The following is a 17,762-nucleotide window of genomic DNA, read 5'->3' as shown; positions in this document are numbered from 1 at the left end:
GCCAGGACGGTGTCCCGCCTTGGAGTGGTGAAACCCCCCCCAGCACTTTGCCTAACTCCCCATTTCCTATCGTTGCTGAGGGGTTGGAAAGTGACTGTATTTCTCCTGATTCCGTGAAAGTGCTGTTTGCGGATTTTGTTTTTTCTAATGTTGGAAAACGTTGGGAGACTCCCATCATGTTTTTATTACCGGAGCAGTAAGCCAGCTGATTTCATAGGCCACAGCCTGAGGATGATTTATGGGACCCGGGGAGCTGGTTCTGTGCCTTCAGCAAGCGGCACACACCAGAGATGGGGGCTTTTTTTTGGCCTCGGAACAAATATTTAACTACATACCTGTACGTGTCCCCCCCCTTTGCTGGTGCCATGCTAATATACTTCTTTTTTAAAGAAATGCTGCATTTCTTTGATTGCCTTATGCTGTCACTGCGATATTCTTTAAACACTTTTCATGCTCGGAAGCTTTGCAATCTGATTTCTGCTCAACAAGAAACTGAAACAAGTTTCTAGGGGGAGCAGTGAGGCTGCTGGCAGTTGGTCTCAGAATGAGTTTCTCCTGCCCCTAAATCTTGGAGAACTTAAATCTTTGAAAGCAAGGGGAGTTCCAGGTGAGTGTACACTATGCCAGGGTGCTTGGTTGCCAGATCAGGGGCGCAGTTAGATGACAGGCACAGAAAAACAGACTTGCAGGTAAGTTGTTTCTAAGCTGTTTACTCTCTGGTCTGTCAACACACTGTAAGAGAAAACTGAAACTGATTACATGTAGTTACTTGGGAGGATACCTCTGTGTAGGTTGTTTGGTTTTGGTTTTTTTCACAAAGCGGAGAAATGCACATTAAAAATAGAATGATTGTAAACGGAGCAAATTTGGTGCAGGTATATTCGGGGCTGCTTCAAAGTTTTTTTAAACACTATTTCCGCTTGCTATTTTTAACTTTATGGAAGACCATGGTGAAGAACAGGGAACGTATTATACCGCACCGTCACGTGCTATCAGCTTTTCAACACGTTTTTCAGTTGAAAGCATGGGACAGCGTCACCTCCCCAGCTGCTGGCCCCTCTCTGCGTGACCGCGCGGGCCCGGCTGCACAAGAGGTGGTGACGCCTCTCCATCTGCAATCCGTCCCTTCTCCTGAAAAGGTGCTTTCCCCCTAAACCCAAGAGAGATGGAGTAGGCTAGATGTGAACAACATGATGTGGAAGACTTTCAGACTTCTTCCGGAGAACCCTGAAATATTTCTGTGGCTGTAGCGGCCCTCGCGGCCTCTGCACCGACGCAGGCACCTGGATCGATGGAGCCGACGACTCAAGAAGCAAGAGGAGCCTTTGACATCCACGGTGTCCGGGTCCGACTCCCAGCTTAGAAACTGTGTTAAGAGAGCGGAGAGGAAAAGCTGTGAGAGCTCCTACGAAGATGCCTTCTCGCTCCGCCATAGAAGAGGTATGAGGGTGGGTGCAGCAAACAGCCCCGAAAAGGAGCGGGGGGGGGGGAAGGGTGCCCCCGCGCAGTGGCGCATGACTTTGTTTTTCCTTCTCCAACCTGCGAGAAACAACGATGGTAAAAAGTTATCTCTTCAAATGACTCGCTGAAAATTCCTGTGATGCCGAGTGTCTTTACACTGGGTTTACATTTTAATCTCTTTATACTTTTAAGATGCTTATTTAGTTTCTAGAGCGATGCAGGGAAGGACCGTTAAGCGTGCTACTGGTAATCACTTTTTTGGTGGGATTTGTCTAATTTACTTACGGAATGAGTTTGTTTCGGTTTGTATCATGGATTTGAATGTATGGCTTACAAACACGACAGCAGCAGGGCTCGGCACTTTTCCCGGTCCCGGTCCCGGTGCCCCCGCCGGGACGGGGCCGCTGCCGCGGGCGGGCAACACTTAATGGCCGCTTCCCTTTGAAAACCCGACCCGCTCGGGACAAAGTCCACCCGAAATCGCGGACTCGAGCGATCCTACGCCCTGCCCCCGCCCCGCCTCGCCCCGGCGGCAGGGAGGAGAGCGGCGGGCGGGGGCGCGGTGCCCGCTGCCCGACCGGGGGCAGGGGCCGGGGCAGGCCGCGGGAGGCCGGGCAGCCTCCCGGGGCGCCTCTCGGTTTCACTTCGCCGCCGCGTTTGGGAAGTTTGAAGCGCGGGAGTGACACAGTGACACCACCTTCTTCCCCACCCCCCCCCCCCGCCAGGCTTCACCGGGAGTTTCCCGGGACGGGACGCGCCGCAGCGGCCGGGCCCAGCGATGACCCCGCGGTGCGGGGCCGCCCCCCCTCACCCACCGCCCCGGTCACCGGCAGACGGGGCGGAGCGGCGAGGGAGGCGCACGGAAGACGCCGTGCCCCGCGCCTCGTCCCCCGCCCCGCGGCAGCGCTTCCTCGCCCGGCGGCGGGAGCCCCGGCGGGGCGCTGGCGGGCCGGGCGGCGGGGAGGTTAGTGACCCCCGCCCCTCCCCCGCCCGGTGCTGGGGTTCTTTTCCTCTTTTTTTTTTTTTGTCTTTTTTTTCCTCTTTTTTTTTTTTTTCTTCCCCCCCTCCTCGTTGCATAAATTATGCAGGGCGGGGCCGTGACGTCGTGGGGGGGCGGGGCGCGCGGCGGCGCTCGCCCCCGGGGAGGGGGCGGTGTCGGGGGCGCGCCTTGTGGCGGCGGAGGGAGGGGAGGGAGGCGGCGGGGGCGGGCGGGCGTAGGGGGCGGCAGCCGCGGCAGCCGCCTGGCTGGCTGGTGTCGTGCTCGGCTCGGCTCCGGCGGGCGCGCTCGCTCGCTCGGGAACTATCGGATTAAACTTGAATCGAGTGAAATTACACAAAGGAGCGAAGCGGAGCCGGGACCCGACGGAGACCCCGAAACTACCCGAGACCCGCGCTGACCCTTCTTCTCCCTCCCCTCCCTTCCACCCCTCCTTCGCTCGCCCGCCCCGGTCAGGGATCCCCCTCCTCCCCTCTTAGCCCAGCCCCGGTGCGAGCGAGCAACTCCGTGTGTGTGTGTGTGCGTGTGTGTGCGTGCGAGACCTGCACCCCGCCTCGCCCCCCCATCCCCCCCACCCCCCCCGACCGGCGGCACCAACTCCGGAGCGTGTCCCCTCCTCCTCCCCGGCCCCTCGGCGGAGGGCAGCGAGGGAGCGAGCGGGGGACACCGGTCCCCGACGGCCTCCGACGGCCACGCACCGGCCCGGTGAGTGACCCCGCACCTCGCTGGGCGCGGAGGGCGGGCGGGCGGGCGGGCGCTGGCCGCGGAGCCGGGGACCCGCGGCAAGTCTCCGTCCCCAGCGGAGCGGCGCGGAGCTGGGGTGCTCGCTGTCGGCGGCGGCCCGTGGGGGGTGGGTGGGTGGGTGGGTGGGTGGGGGATGCTGCGCCCCGTCGCGGCTCCGGGCGAGGCGGAGCGGGGGGGTGGGGGGTGTCTCAGCGGGGCACTTCCCCGGGTGTAAATGGCTTTTTGTTGTGCTGCGGCCGGCCGGCCGCCTCGCCTCGGGGGAGGGGAGGGCACCGGGGAGCCGGAGCGGCGGCGCCCCTTCCCTTCTTCTCCTCCCCGCCCCCCCCGCTCCTCTCCGCAAGTTTGGAGGGTGACTAAAAATCCGGGAAAAGTTGAGCGAAACTGCGCGGCGGCGGCGGGCGGGGGCGGCGGGGCCCAGCGCCGGCCGGGATGGCCGCGGGAGCGCTTCCCCCGCTGACCACGCTGACGGCTCCCGGCGGCCGCGGCGGCACAACAAGCGCTAACAAAGTGAGGGCGCTTCCCCGCCGCGCACGGCACGGCCCGGCCCGGCCCGGCACCGCCCCACCCGCCGCCGCTCTCCCCGCTCCGAGCCGGCACATGGGTCGACGGGGCCGGGGCCGGGCCGCGGCGGGGGCACCCCCAGCGGAGGCCGGGCGGTGGGTGGCGGCGGGCGGCAGGAAGGCGGGCGGGGAGGGAGGCGGAGGAGGAGGAGGAGGAGGGAGGCGGGAGCACGAGGTGCCGCTCCGGCCGCCGGTGCGCGCGGCGGGGGGATCGTCCTGCCCCGGCGGCGGCACCGGGAGGGGGGCGGCACCGGGAGGGGGCAGGGGGCGGCCGGCGCTCTCCGGCGGCCGGAGAAGAAAGGGGAGCGGGGGAGGGAGGGGACGGGAAGGGAGGACGCTACCTAAGCCAGCCGGAGCGGTGCCGGCGGACGCCGCATAATAGGGGCTTCACCCCTGCCGGGCACCTCGCTCCGCCGGCGCGGGGCCGGCCGCGGGCCGGGGCGGGCGGGTGGTGCCGCCGCCGCTCACATGGGGTCGGGGCCGGGGCGCTCCCCCGCACAGCCCCCCCCGCCCCGTTCCGGGCCATTTTGAGGGTGAGCGGAAAAAGGTGGTTTGAGGCCAAGCGGTCAGGGCGCGGGGGGGGGGGGGTGGGGGCGGCCGCGGCGCGGTCCGCGGGGTGGGGGTGGGGGGGAGCGGAGCGGGACCGGCGGCGGGCGCTGCGTGCGGGGCGGCGGGGAGCGGGCAGCGCGTGTGCGTGTGCGCGCGTGTGTGTGTGTGTGTGTGTGCGTGTGCGGTGGCGGGGGGAGGGGGGGCAGGGTTGTTAGTGAGTCTCAGGGAGAAGGCGCTGCAGGCAATGAGCAGCCATCATTACATTGCATTCATTTATCCCGGTAGCGTTACATCAGGGGACGCGCTCCCACGCCGGGGGAGCCCCTCCGGGCGGGCCCCACGCCGCCGGACCGGCCTTCGCGGGTGGGTGTCCGGGGGGGATGGGGGTTAAGGGTGCCTGGGGAGGGGGTGGCTGTGGGGCACGGGCTGGAAATGGAGCCGGTTTCCTCGGCTCAGCCCTACACCCCGCTCACGCCCGGGTTTAAAGTAGTTGTTTTTTAAACAGACAATGGACAAAAGGAAAGTAGCGATGCCCGGGAGTTCCCTTCCCAGGGCCGGGGCCGCTCGCCGCGCCGCGCAACTCTCCCGCACTTACCCACTTTCTGCCTTTGTTTTCGTTTGGGAAGGGACCGAGCGTGCCTTCCGAGTGCAGAAACGGGCGGGTTTCCATTTGCGATAAGCTCTTTTTTTTTTTTTTCTTTGCTTGCCTTTTTTTTTTTGTTTTTTTCCTTTTTTTTTTTTTTCCCCAGCCACTTGGTTTTTTTCGTGGATTTCTGGCTCGGGGAATATCAGAATAACCTCGGTGCGATAAGTTTGTGTCGATGTGCGTCTCGGTTTTACTTTCATCAAAGCAGATTGCGAGCTGTGTTTATCCTAGAAGATGGCTTTCAGGAGAACGTGTTTGTCTTTTTTTTTTTTTTTCTTTCGTTTTTTTTTTTTCTTTCTTTTCTCGTGGTATGTGGGACTAGGGGAGATACAAACAAGCAAGTTGAACAAAAAATGTTTCTGTTCATTTCCTCACAGATCATCCATTCTAACGACGGCAAAAAAATCTTAATGACTATGACCTTAGCAGCATGGGTAGCTGATTTATCCCAATTATAAATCCCGTTAGTTTGCGGTAATGTGTGAGTATCAATATATAATTCATATTAAAAAGCATGATCAGTAATTTAATTTTTTTTTTTTAGTACAAAAGTTGAAATCCATCGTTTTCCAATGAGAGTGCTGCATCTGTCGCTTGGGGTGTTTTTGTCTCGCTGTTGCACAACAGAGGCTCTCTAGTCTTTAACCTAAAATGGCAGCTTTAATTTGACTGGGGCCCATTCATTGACAATGATAATAAAAAGGCTGAAAGCTAAATGTAGCTGGATGCTTGGGGCACGTTTGCAGAACTCTCTCCTTTCCATTGCTAGGCGCTGCTAAGAGAGGAACTTCGAAGCTCTCTAGTTTCTATCCTGAAAGTTTCCAACACGAGTGGTTTTGTTTGGGGTTTTTTTTTAATTTAAAAAAAAAAAGAACAAATCATTTAGTCTGCATAAAACACATTCTAGATGACAGGGTTGCTGACAAACTTAACGGTGAGGAGATAGTTAGAGAGGGTTTCTTCTGAGAGGTCTGCCTTTTTTAACAGCAGCAGAAATATTCTAGTAATGCCTTTTAAAATAAGATGCAGTCCGGGGGAAAATTAACCATTTATTTCTGAGGTTTGTAACAGGTGATTAGAACAATTACCTTCTGTACGTTTTCCTATCTCCAGCACCTAAAAGCGGGAACGTTGGTTGTTTCCTCTTGTTTAGTGTTGTAAATGTGCTCAGAGTTTTGCAGAGATCATTTAGATACTATGCTATTTTCCTCTAGGATAAAACCACAACTGCTTGGAAAAAGTAGTTATTTTTTGTGTGAGACATCGTTTGAAGTTTGAAACAGTCTTATAAAACAAAATTTCCCCTACTATAGCATTGGAAAATGTCACAGATTCACATGTTCCCTGTCCTGCTTTTCTGTTAACCTAAACTACTTATTTTTGGGCTTTTTTTGAGGGTTCTTTTATTTTTCAATGAGAAATATATAAAGATCATTATGAAAGCTAAAGAACACGCTCTTAGAAGAGCATTTAATGCTTGTGATTGCAAGTTTAACTGAATTAGTGATTCACTGATACTAACTGGATAATCGTATTTGACCAAATATCTCACTAAATATTTAACAATGTAATGATATTTCTGTTATTACTTGTAAATCCTGGTTAGGTTATTTAAACAGTGGAAAAAAACTTGCTTGGATTTGAAACTCAAAATGATTTTATTGCCCCTTCAGTAATTAAGGAAAGTTTTGAACACAGGTAAAGATCACACAATCCTTTTAGGAAAATAACCATTTCTAAGGATGTAATGTTGTAAAAATATCAGTTCAAGTGAGATATAGCGGCATACGGTGTACTGCAGTCGAGACTCTGCATGGTGGTGGGAGGTTTGAGTTGTAACCATTTTCTTTTGAATTTGGTTAATGCAGAAACCTGAAGAGTTAGGTCAAAGGAGCACTGTAAGGACTTCCCAGTCCATGTAGAGGGGTCGGTTAACCAGAGCTGCACCAGAGTGCAGCTTTTTTCATGTGACTTATTTGCTGTTTTGCCCCGAAAAGCTTTTGATGAATATCCACGGTATTTCCCGTTTAACACTGAAGTAGTATTAAAGACCTTATACGATGTAAAGCGAGTTATTCACAGGTAAAGGTGGAAACAAGCCAATGGCAAAGCTGATAAAAGCATAGGGAAGAAGGTGATGTGCTGCTTGGTCCCGGGGGCCTCTCGGTGTCTGGGGGGCCGCCCTCCCCTGGTGCGGAGGGAGGGAGGGAGGCGGTGGGCACGGTCTGTGCCCCCGTCCCGCTGCAACCGGCGACTTTGCCAGCAGGACCTGGCCTAGGCCCTTCGCTGCAGGAGAATCTGCAGCATGGGAATACAACCCTGGTTTAAAATGTTAACAAACAAACAAGCAAAACCAACCCAGGCAGGGTTTTCTGTCAAGGTGGAAGGCTTGAGTAATAGGAACTTTGCAGGTTTTCAAAGAGCTGCTGAAATCTGGCGGTGAGGCTCTGTGGTTTGCCATATCCATGGCATCCTATAGCAGCTGGCTGTTTGGGGTTTTGTTTTGTTTTTAGCATATGGCGTGATACGTAAGGGTTGTTGAGGTGGGAGGAAGAGGAAAAAAGTAACCCGAAAGGAAGAGGGTGGAAATAAAGGCATGCCTTGTCTTGAATCCTGTGCCTTAACTCTGTCCCTCATTTCCCATTCATCCTATTTTTACGTTAATTTGCAGAGGGAAAGCTTTTAGAATCGTTTGATTGGTATTTGCTCTTGTGAATCTAGCATTATTCAAATAAATTTGCATGGCTAGCCAGGCTACAGGCAACTGCGTGACAAGTCGTGTATGTCTGAACGTCCTCCTTCCCCCAGTCCCCTTAAATCCCAACTTCCAAACCCTTTTGTATTTGTCTGCTACGAACAGATCACTAACTGCGCAGATTTATGAGCTGGTTAACGGATGCCCTTAAGTAACATGGGTGATACTTTTATGTTACTTTTACGTTCCCTGTATATATAAGAAAACCGCAAATTTTAGTGAATAATTAAACTGTGTTTTTTACAAATGAGTCTTCTGTGTGTAGGTGAGGCTTTAGATTTCACTTTTCCAACAGAAAAGTTACTGTATTAATTTACTGCATCTATTTAGCTTCATCATTAAGACACATTAACTTCATTGCTTCTCATCATTTATATTTCTATGAATAGCTTGTTTGCACAAATACAAACCACTGTATTTTAATGGGAGAAAGTCTCAAATATTGTCTATGTTTTGGCAGCGATAAAAAGGCAAAGGGAAGCTCCAAGTATATTTTTAGAACTCTTTCAGAGGAAGGAGTGAGGTACAATATGCAGAAACATCCCATGTTTTTATTAGGAGTCTGACAAGATACTGAAACCTGGTGGAAGAGTTTTCTTCTTGATTTCTTTTCCACCTGTGAAATCTAACTGTAACTTTTAGTGGTTCATATCTTCCCTGAGATCAGTGGTTGTGGAAATACCACATTGTAGTTGCACACCAAAATTCTTACTTGGAAAATGAGGTTGGAAGGCATGATACAAAAAATAAAAAGGAGGCTGTGACCTAAAGGACACATTCCAAGCGCCTGAATATGACAACAAAGCTCTTAAGGATATTCTTAAGTATACAAAAGCTGATTAGCTCTTAGCTTCCAACATTGTGACTTTTCAAAGATGTAAACATGCACCTAGATGCAGCCAAGTCAAACCCAAGGATCTTCGTGCTGTTGGGTTCTCTTGTTTCATGAATGCCACTCAGCGGTTTCTAAACATGCTGATTGTTTTGCTGCTGTTATGTTAAATGCATTCTCCTTAGGAAAAAAAAAATATGCTACTTAATTCAAGCATTTTCGTTTAAAAGTTGAAATTCAGTAAAAGAGTGCTAGTTACCAAATAAGCTACTGTATTAGTAGAGCATTCTAAGACATGAATCTGAAAGCTTATTGGCATATAGGAACTAACCAGAGGCCCTTGCTGGCATGATGTAGGTCTTGCTTTGCTTTGTAGTGACCTATATAGCTATTTCGGGTGTGGTTTTGCTTGGCTTTCATGGGAGCTGCATCCAACCTTCCTCTGACATAGACAGTTGCTGTGACGAGAGGGCCTTGAGGGGAATGGTGGGGAATAAATAACTTCGAGAATCAATTGTCTGGAAAAAGTCATTGCAGCCAAAATGTCTGCCTTCTTCCTAATGGTTCTGAGAGGAAAATTAAATTTCACATCTATGGTCCTGATCCTAGAGGTTAGGTTACTCTGTTCAGGCTTCCTTTAAATATGGGCTGGTATCATAATGCAGGTAATCATAGCGCAGGAACTTACCTGCCTGGGAGTTGCTGGCATATGGAGAACCCAATGCTGAATAGTTTTGGAAGGGCTTTAATTTTAATGTCCTTGAGCCACTTTTTAAGCCATTCAGTTTAGCTTTGTTTACTGCTAGAACTTCAACAGGTAGCTGGCTTTAAAATTTCTTCTGAGTGAGTTTTTTCAAAAGAAATTGGCCTACCCACAGCTTATTTTGATTTCTATCTACAAAGTAAGCGTTACTTCTTAAAGTATTTTATGGAGGTGTACATCAGATGTACAAAGTACGATTCCTTTTACGCAGCAAAACCAGTCCTGCTCTGAAATCTAAACCTTTCATTTCTTTCTCTTTCCTGCCTGCTCCTCCCGCCTCCCCTGCCAGCTTTCCCATAGATTTTTCTTCCTCTTCAGATTGTGTTTTTCCTATTGGGTTTTTAATCTTTCCAATTTATATTGCTCTTTGTTTGCTTAGCAGAGTTGCGTTTTTCTTGCCAGTCTCAGATAATTAGGATATGTTGCAAAATAAACATGCATTTCAACTCCTAATAAATACTACTTTCTATCCAAAGCATGGAGGATGCTTTTGTCGGTGTGGGAAGAGCTGGCTGTGGGAACCCTGATGAAGTCTCGAGTTAGACCCTGGGTGCTGCCCAGCAAGGGCACCGGAGAGCCAGAGCAGGGACCGCTTGGGTGCAGCAGCCGGCAGCTTTCTGAAGGCTCTTCAAAACCCTTTGAATAGGAGCGTCACCGTCATCATTTCAAACTTTGTCTTCATCAAAATGGTGTTCCCCCATCGTTTAACATTTAAGAAATACAGCTGTAAGAGTATCTCTTGCTCTGCACGTAAAGGAGTTGAGAATGGGGGAGTCTAGCCCCATCACGCGAACCATTGTGGGATATCCCTTGCCAAATGGAGAAATTTGGGGTGTGGTCCCCCCGTGGGGGACTGCAATGTTTTTGAAAGGAGTAGGGAAGGTTTGGAGACTGAGAACTATGTGACCAGTGGTAAAGCAGATCAGAACCTGGAGCAAGTCCAAGGAAGACTTTAATAAAGGCACTTTTGTCCTGGATGTTAAAATAGGAAGCCTGTGGATTTATTTACAGGGTAAACAGGATTTGTTAAACGGGTAGTCTCTAGGTGTGAAGGAACACTGGTCATTCTTTGAGAGAGGATTCAGGGGAAAGCTAACTAAAACCAATCTGAAAGCTGGCATTTTAGAAGCTTAGAGATCAGTGATAGGACAAAACAAGAATAAAAAGTTCATCAGAGAAAGCGTTGGGGTAGTGCTGTTCTGGGAGAAACGTGAAACAATCCCTTATGTGAGAGGAATGGAGAACTTTAGTTTAAGTCTACAGTATTAACAGCTTGGGTGAGCTAAGTCAGTGGGAAGTCTGAGTTGATGATAACTTCTTAGAAGAAAATATTCCTTGCCTCAGAGAGGATTCATTGATGTAGCTGTTGAGATTTAAATCCAAAGCTGAAATGTTACTCGGTAAAATGTCTTACAGGAAAGTGCGGTTTGGTCTGGACTGTAGAGAATAGCAGTTCAGTCTGTCTTCGAGTTGAAAATAAGACAACCAGAAAGAAGATACGACTGACTTTGTTTTTAATGCTTGATAGAAGAAGGATTAAAGAAAGGAAGGTAATGATGAGGCTAACAGATGTTCAAATATCGCTCTGATAAGGCTGAGATAAAATTGTATGTAGGTGAGAGACTGGTAAATTTCAAGGATGCATCTTAATTAGTCATTAGGGTATAACAAATGTGTTCAAAACCTTACCTGTTCCGGGGTAGGACAGCATTTCTGAAGTCCAGAAATCTGGCATCCCAGGTAACTTACTGCTTTTAGTTCTGTATTTGAACGTGTGTTGTTTGTTGATGTGGGATCAGAAATACCTAAGCAACCATAACTGTGGTTATTAGCTTGAAATAAGATCTAAGAATATGATCTTTTTCATCTCAGCTGTCTGGTATCTATCTGGGCAAGTCCTGTGGCTTATTGAGGATGTGCTCTGGTTTGCGCTGCTATTAGACTGGAGTAGCTGCTGTGGGATTTGGTGGTTTATCTCAAGGCAAAAAGCAGACAGGTTGTCACCTCCGGTTCTTGGTTTGAGAGGTACTTAGACTATGTTGCTAGTTGCAACTGGGAAGGTATTGCAGACTTCACAGGGTGGTGTAGTCATGTCAGGGTGGCTTGAAGGAAGGCCCTGTGTCATTGTAGCCATTGCATTTGTGAGCTCAGAGATTCCTTTAAACTCTGATGAGGGGACTCTTGCTGAGAGTATAATTCTTGCCTCAAGTTGTTTTAACCGTGAAGAATTAAACTGAGAGTTTATAGTGAGCAATTTAATCTCTCTCTAGATTTGGGAAGGAATCATTCAGAAAGTGAGTTAAATAGGGGTTTCTGGACTGCCTCAGGAGGTTAGTCTGGGAGAGACCTGCTAAGTAATTCACTTTATCAGTACCGTTATGAGGTGTCTGCTATGCTTTGCATTTGCTTGGCTCTGTGAATGGGGTACAGCCTCATTCATCTGTAGGTTAACCATCCTTTCATCGGTGGGGAAGAGAATAAGCAGGCTTTGGTTTCACTCCCCCCCTCTTTCTCTCTTGATCTCTGCAAAGGTACATTGTCAATTTGTTTGTTTTGGTTTGTTGTTTTTTTGTACAGAAGTAAGTGAAGGCAGTTACGCAATTCTTTAATTCCATTGTAACCTTATCAGAGGTTACTGAAAAAATTGCATCAGTTCCACCTGCATTTCTCCTTTACTACAGTTCTGCAGTAATCCCCCAGCCCATGCCGCCTTCCCTCGCATAAGTGACTCTTCCTGATTGCACTTTTGTATTTTAAACAGGATTTGAACTTTGTGGCAGCCATGCAGAAGGAAGGAGTTGTTTTGTAGAAGTGGCATGGCTGTTGGGAAGAATCAGCTTGTTAAAGGCAGCGCTAGAACAGAAACGTGCTTTCCAACTTGGGTCTGATAACTGTTGTAGTACGTTGTCTTAGAAGTCGACTCTGTGAGATGTAGCACTGAAACTAAAAAAAAGAAAGGAAGGGGAGGTGGTTTTGTGTGGCTTTTCACTTACCATGGTTAGATTTAGAGAAATGCTATGGTTAAGATGACTGAGTTCTTGAATGGGTGTTCTCAAGGAAATAAGCTAGTGCCTCGCACTCCTGCTCCCCCCCTGCTCAAACCAATGATTACTTCATTTTGGGGTGTTAAAAAAGAAAGCCTTGGCTACAAAAAGGATGGCAAGTGAAAGGAATTGCTTCCATTGCTGTTCTCATAAGAAATTTCCCTAACACAGTTATTTAAAAGATGAAATCTCCTTGCTCTGTTTCTCTCCATCCACCACCAGTCCCCTGCCCCTTCACCCAGAGGAAAGGAAAGCAGGATGCCTGCCTCCCTGCTTGCCTCTCTAGCTGAAGGATGCTAACCTTTGCCTTGTCAGCCCTTCACGTGCAGTTCCCCTGCTGAGATTGTTGCATGACTAGTGGCACGACCAGACTGTGCAGTACGGGGATGGTTGGGCAATGCAGATTTTCGATGTGGGAAGAACTGGACTAGTAGGGGCTCTTGGAGGCAGATGTTAAGGAGCCAGCTGGGATGCAGGCTGCGTGCCCCATCTTATGCCCCAGAGGGGCTTCTGGGATCTGCTGCTGGCTTCCTTTGTGGCACTTGGAAATTCGTGGTGTCCTCTGTGGCTGCCCAGCATTAAGATTTTTGGTAGGCGGCCGGTAGAGTCAGGAGGGCTGAAAAACCCTTGTCTAATTTGATAAGGTGTAATGGTGGTGGTGTTTTGGGGCAGGGTGCTTTTTCTCTTCAGTGCAAACAACTGCAAGTTGCTTCTGTTTTGAGGTGCCTCCAGGTAGGCAATGAACTTTGAAGAGCAAGACGAGGACTCCAGCAGCTGAGCTGTTCCGTTTGCTGCTGTCATCGATTCAGTTTGGCTGTGGGAGCGATATATTTGATACGCGTTCACTTCTTGCTTCTCAAGTGAAATGGTACGTGAAATGGTACATCCACAGTAGGCAGTCCATCGCAGAAGGAGGCAGATCGATCCATGGAGAGAAATCACTGGGCAGAAACCTGGGGACTGGGGATCTGGAGCACATTGTCAGTCGGCTGTGGTACAGCACCTTGCAGCGCCTTGGCCTGACTGCCTCCCTCCAGATTCTTGGGGTTTGTGAAAACAGGCACGTCAGCCTACTAGGTTTACTTGGATACTGGTGACAACTTCAGGAGAAAAGCAAAAGTTACTGCTGTTTTCTCCTTATCAGAAATACTTGAAGCTTTTCTTCATCATAATGCTTATTGAGATTGGGCTTTTTTTTTTTTTTTTCCCTTCTTGGTTTTTTTTAACCTAGGATGAAGTCTGCAAAGCGTTCTTTACCCTCCTCTAACTGAGTTATCCTTATCTTACTATTGTCTTTGCAAGAACTTTTTTTTTTCCTGCTGGAGTATTGTACTTATATCTGTATAAGAATACATATTATTTTTTTTAATATTTTTTGTACAATACATTTTTTGTAGCTCCGAAGATAGCTGAAAGCTATTGAATGTCTTCTCGTGGTCCATCTAATCATTTATAAGTCAGGGTATGGCTTGAGAAATGCAATGAGCTAATTTAACCGGACGTTGTTCTGAAAGGAGAAGTTTCCTCTCTGCCTTTGTCCCCCTGCACCCTTCCTCCCAAACACATGGCTCTGCTACTTTGTTAGAGCAGCAGTGCTTGTCAGGTCCTTCTGCGAACCACTTTAGTTCACTAAAATGGCAGAAAAATAACTCGGTAAAATGAGAGCATTTTGCTGTTGTAATGAATCAGACTGGCTCATAAAAGGATCTGATGAACACCAGAGCTGGTACTAAGGACGAGGGGGGCTGGTGGCTCAGAGAGCAGCAAGCCCTTTTCATCTTTTCATTTTGGTGTCAGTGAGCGAGTGGATTGGATCAGTTGCCTGGGAACCTTCATGGGAGAAATAGAAATAATCATCTGGGAAGCAAAGGACACCAAAAGAAAAACATGCTGGCCTGAGTTCAAATTGATATTAAAATCTGTTTATTCTAGTGATGGTATGGATTGCATGCTATAAACAGTTTGTCAGAATTAATAATCCACTGCCCAGAAATCAGTTTACCTCTTGAGGTAGGAGGCAAAAGCCTTAAAGATTTACTGGTGTATAAATGGCTTGTCTGAGATTTCAAATTTAAAATATTTAAGATTAAATACATTTTATTTACCAGAAAGTACATTGCTTGGGGGGGGGGGGGGGAGGGGGAAATGTGTGAATTTTTAAATTTTTTTTTTTTGCAAGCTTGAAGTTCTCCATTAAGTTCATCAACCTTCTAAGTCAATTTGTATGTCTCAAAATTTATCAAATCAGTGTTTAATTGATTGGATTCAGGTATTCAGAGTTTTATCCCAAGTATCTACATTATTCCTGTTAGTTTGAGATGGTATGAGAGCTCTCAGTCATAGTAGATGGCTGAGATTGTTACTTCCTATCGTAGTCTAAAGCTTTCTCAAAGAAATGAACATACTCTTATTTAAAATTGGTGAAAAAATTAGATTGGTAGTAAAATAACATACTGCTTAGTTACTCTTGTAATACTGTATCTTTGCTGTTCTCCAGAGAGAGAAACGGGCAGTTTACAGTGTGTAGCTCTGCAGAGGAATGAACACCTTACCAAAAAATCAGGGATTCTGACTGTAACTCCTGCTCAGGCCATCTGCCAGCTTGAGGTGACTTTCAGCGTAGCGGGAATGTGGCATGAGAAGCTGCTTGCTTTCTGAAGAGCCCTGGTTGTTTTGTAAAGTTATTTCTGTAAACTGCTTGCACTATGACAGGAGGGGGCTTCTTGGCAGATGGAAGAGTGGAGACCCATGCTTTCCTTCCTGTTTTTCTCACGAGTTGGGCAATTGTTTGTGCCTTAATGGAAGGTAGATGCTTGCCATAGTTATCTCAAAAAACCCGTATGTGGTGCATCATCTGGTATTCCCATCATCTAGATTGCTCTCTGCAGGTTTTACACCTAAAAAATTCCCTTTTAGGAGCTACAGGGGATGGCAGGAGGAGCAGGAGAGGGGACTTACAAATTCTAGCTGGAGGCACCAAGGATATTGCAAGCTGCTTTTGGTGAAAACTCTGTGGAGTGGTGGCCCTGGCTAGCATTGTGTGTGTTCAGGGTGAATATTGTAGTTACTAAAAGCAGCTTGTTTACATTAGGAATTGTATGTGCTAGCTCTAATGGGCTTTAGGAAGCCCAAAGCACAGCTGTAAAACATCTGGCTCTGGGACCTGATCTTGTCTGTCTGAATTTTTGTCCTGCATTTCATGTTCAGATTTAAAAAAGAAATAAAACTTTTTTTAAAAATAGAAAAGTTCCTGCTTGAAGACTGGTTTACACTTGAAAGGCTATCATGCTGTTGTCTTGAACGCAGAACTTAAAATAGCAACTCAGTATTAACTTAACTCCACTTCCTCTTTAATCTGATCATCTTGCTTGCTATATGACCTTATAACACCTTAATTTGAAGGCTGCTTATTCCAGTGGATTAAATTTGGAAGTGTCTGGAATGGTGGGCATTGCTACAGGAAGGACTTAAGAGGAACTGAGAAACAGTGTTGCCTCAGAAAAAAAGGGGAAAAAATAGGAGCAGCACGGGCATTTTTCCACTTGCTGATGCCGACTGTTGGCTGATGTATGGTCTGTGCAACGGCACAAGGCTTACTGAAAAAGATCAGGAAGAGTTTTGAGCACATGGTTCTGCTGTACCATAAGAAAAAGTACATTAACTTCCAGTGAGTGACTTTGATGGTCTTTGTCTCAATTATGCATGGAAGTGATAGAAGGTAAGATACCTGTTTGGTGTGTACACCTCCAAGAGTTTGGATAGTTTTTGTTCTTTTGAAGGCTAGTGGCCTGAGCAGGTGGTCGGAAGCCAGGAACCTTAGTGCTACTCCAAACTGGTATTCCCTGTTCATAATGGTGTATTTTGAGGTCTGCCATACTGGAATTTGTAATAGTTGCTATTTACCTAGCAGCTCTTGTCATATGATCTTGGTTCTTTACCAAGCTACTGCTCCTGTGAAGTAGATAAATGCTGTCCTTAAAAGCAGAGTTGCTCTGATACTTAGAACTTTAAAAAAAACCTGGTTTAAGTGTTTAGAGTCGTATCTGAATAGCCTGCTCTCTTTCAGAATTTACATCTTCTTCCTTTAAAAATGTTTCTCAAGAGGAAATGCTAAACAACTATATTTTGCGTATTGAGTTAAGGGACTATAAGCTTCCCCCTTATCCCATGGAGTCTCCTGAATAAGCTCTGCCAAATAGCCTATGATTATTATATGTTGAGCTTAGGTTTAGGAGTAGAAAGAGTTTAGGTAGTATACTTTCTATTCTATGGTATGTTATTAGCTATTTTGACTCGGGTTTTCTGTGAGGTTTTTCTTTGATCTCAAGTCAGGTATTTAAGTTGACTAAACTAAACTACATCCAAACAACCTCTTTGAAGAACTGAGTGGTTCCAAGCAAGGGTATGTAATTTGTTGGGTGTGATCTGGAGGTTACGGTGAGTTTTATTGTACCTGTGGAAAACTTGAACCGTTTGGGGCATAGGCTGCTGTCTTCAAGCTTGGTCTGTGTCAGCTTAGAGAGGCAGCAGTGCCTTTCTTGTGTCGGAGGAAGCAGATTAGGCTGGAAGATGCAAAGAGGCAGAGTTCTTCCATTGCCTACAACACTAATCGCTGTGTCTTCTGTATTTGTTGAGGGGAAAAAATTGCATCCCTAATTTAGGAGATGAGCATGGTCTCCACTTTATAGGTAACAGGGTTAGTTTTCAGCAGCTAAGGTGTTGCCCAGTGGCTTGTGGATTGGAACTGAGGATTGAATTCAGTCTTCTAGTAATTCCTTTAAGTGCTTAACCTAAATATGTTGTAGTTATTTTAAGTACCCTTTTATAACAGTAGTAAAACTTCTGGCCAGTGCTTTGAGTTGATATTATCTGTTACAACTGCTGTTAAATCAGAAAAAGTGGGAATATTTTATTTTTTCACCACATAATGTTGTTTTTAATTCTTTCTTCAAATGTGAAAAAATGTTTTTAATACAAGTTCAGTATTCTTAAAATTTCCATGTATAACATGGAAATTTTGTTTTATTTCCAAACTGAACTTAAGTACGCTGCAGGTACTGAGTAGCATCCAGAGAAGTACTGCTTGTGATGCAGTATTCACTACTGTCAGCATTTCTGTTGCTATCCTTATCCACCCTTTTATTTTTCTTCCTCAATTGGTTAAAACTAGATCATAAACTCTTTTTGAATTTTTTGTTGTTGAGATAGGGTAATCTTATATACAGGAATGGTAGAATTTCAGCAGAGTCTGATACTCTTTATTTCGGGTGTCCTAGTCTCATTCATGCTGTGGTCCTCTCCAATGTTGTAATCTCACTTGCATTCTTGAAGCACTGATAACATGGTCTGAAATACAGTTTCTTCATGAAAAGAAGGTGAAATGATGCACTGGCAATTGTGTATTATTGAAG

At 47.3% G+C, this 17,762-nt stretch overlaps 1 protein-coding gene across 8 annotated transcripts in view; it reads left to right on the top strand.

The window, feature by feature from the left end:
- Positions 1 to 2,643: 2,643 nt before the first annotated feature.
- The window catches only part of CHD7 (chromodomain helicase DNA binding protein 7), a 132,911-nt gene continuing 117,792 nt past the window's right edge, over positions 2,644 to 17,762 (top strand). For 2 of the 8 annotated variants that reach the window (XM_075744028.1, XM_075744021.1), the window contains exons 1-3: positions 4,169 to 4,295; positions 4,597 to 4,674; positions 5,335 to 5,438. The gene's annotated coding sequence lies outside the window, so the exon portion shown is untranslated. Of the gene's footprint in view, positions 3,164 to 3,840; positions 3,859 to 4,166; positions 4,296 to 4,596; positions 4,675 to 5,334; positions 5,439 to 17,762 lie in introns of those variants that run through there. The other 6 variants (XM_075744022.1, XM_075744024.1, XM_075744029.1 and 3 more) reach the window with 6 other exon arrangements.

Source organism: Balearica regulorum, chromosome 2 (assembly GCF_011004875.1).
Source record: "Balearica regulorum gibbericeps isolate bBalReg1 chromosome 2, bBalReg1.pri, whole genome shotgun sequence".
NCBI lineage: Eukaryota > Metazoa > Chordata > Aves > Gruiformes > Gruidae > Balearica > Balearica regulorum.
Note: the sequence above shows the minus strand (reverse complement) of the source record. Positions and strands in the feature narration are given on the sequence as shown.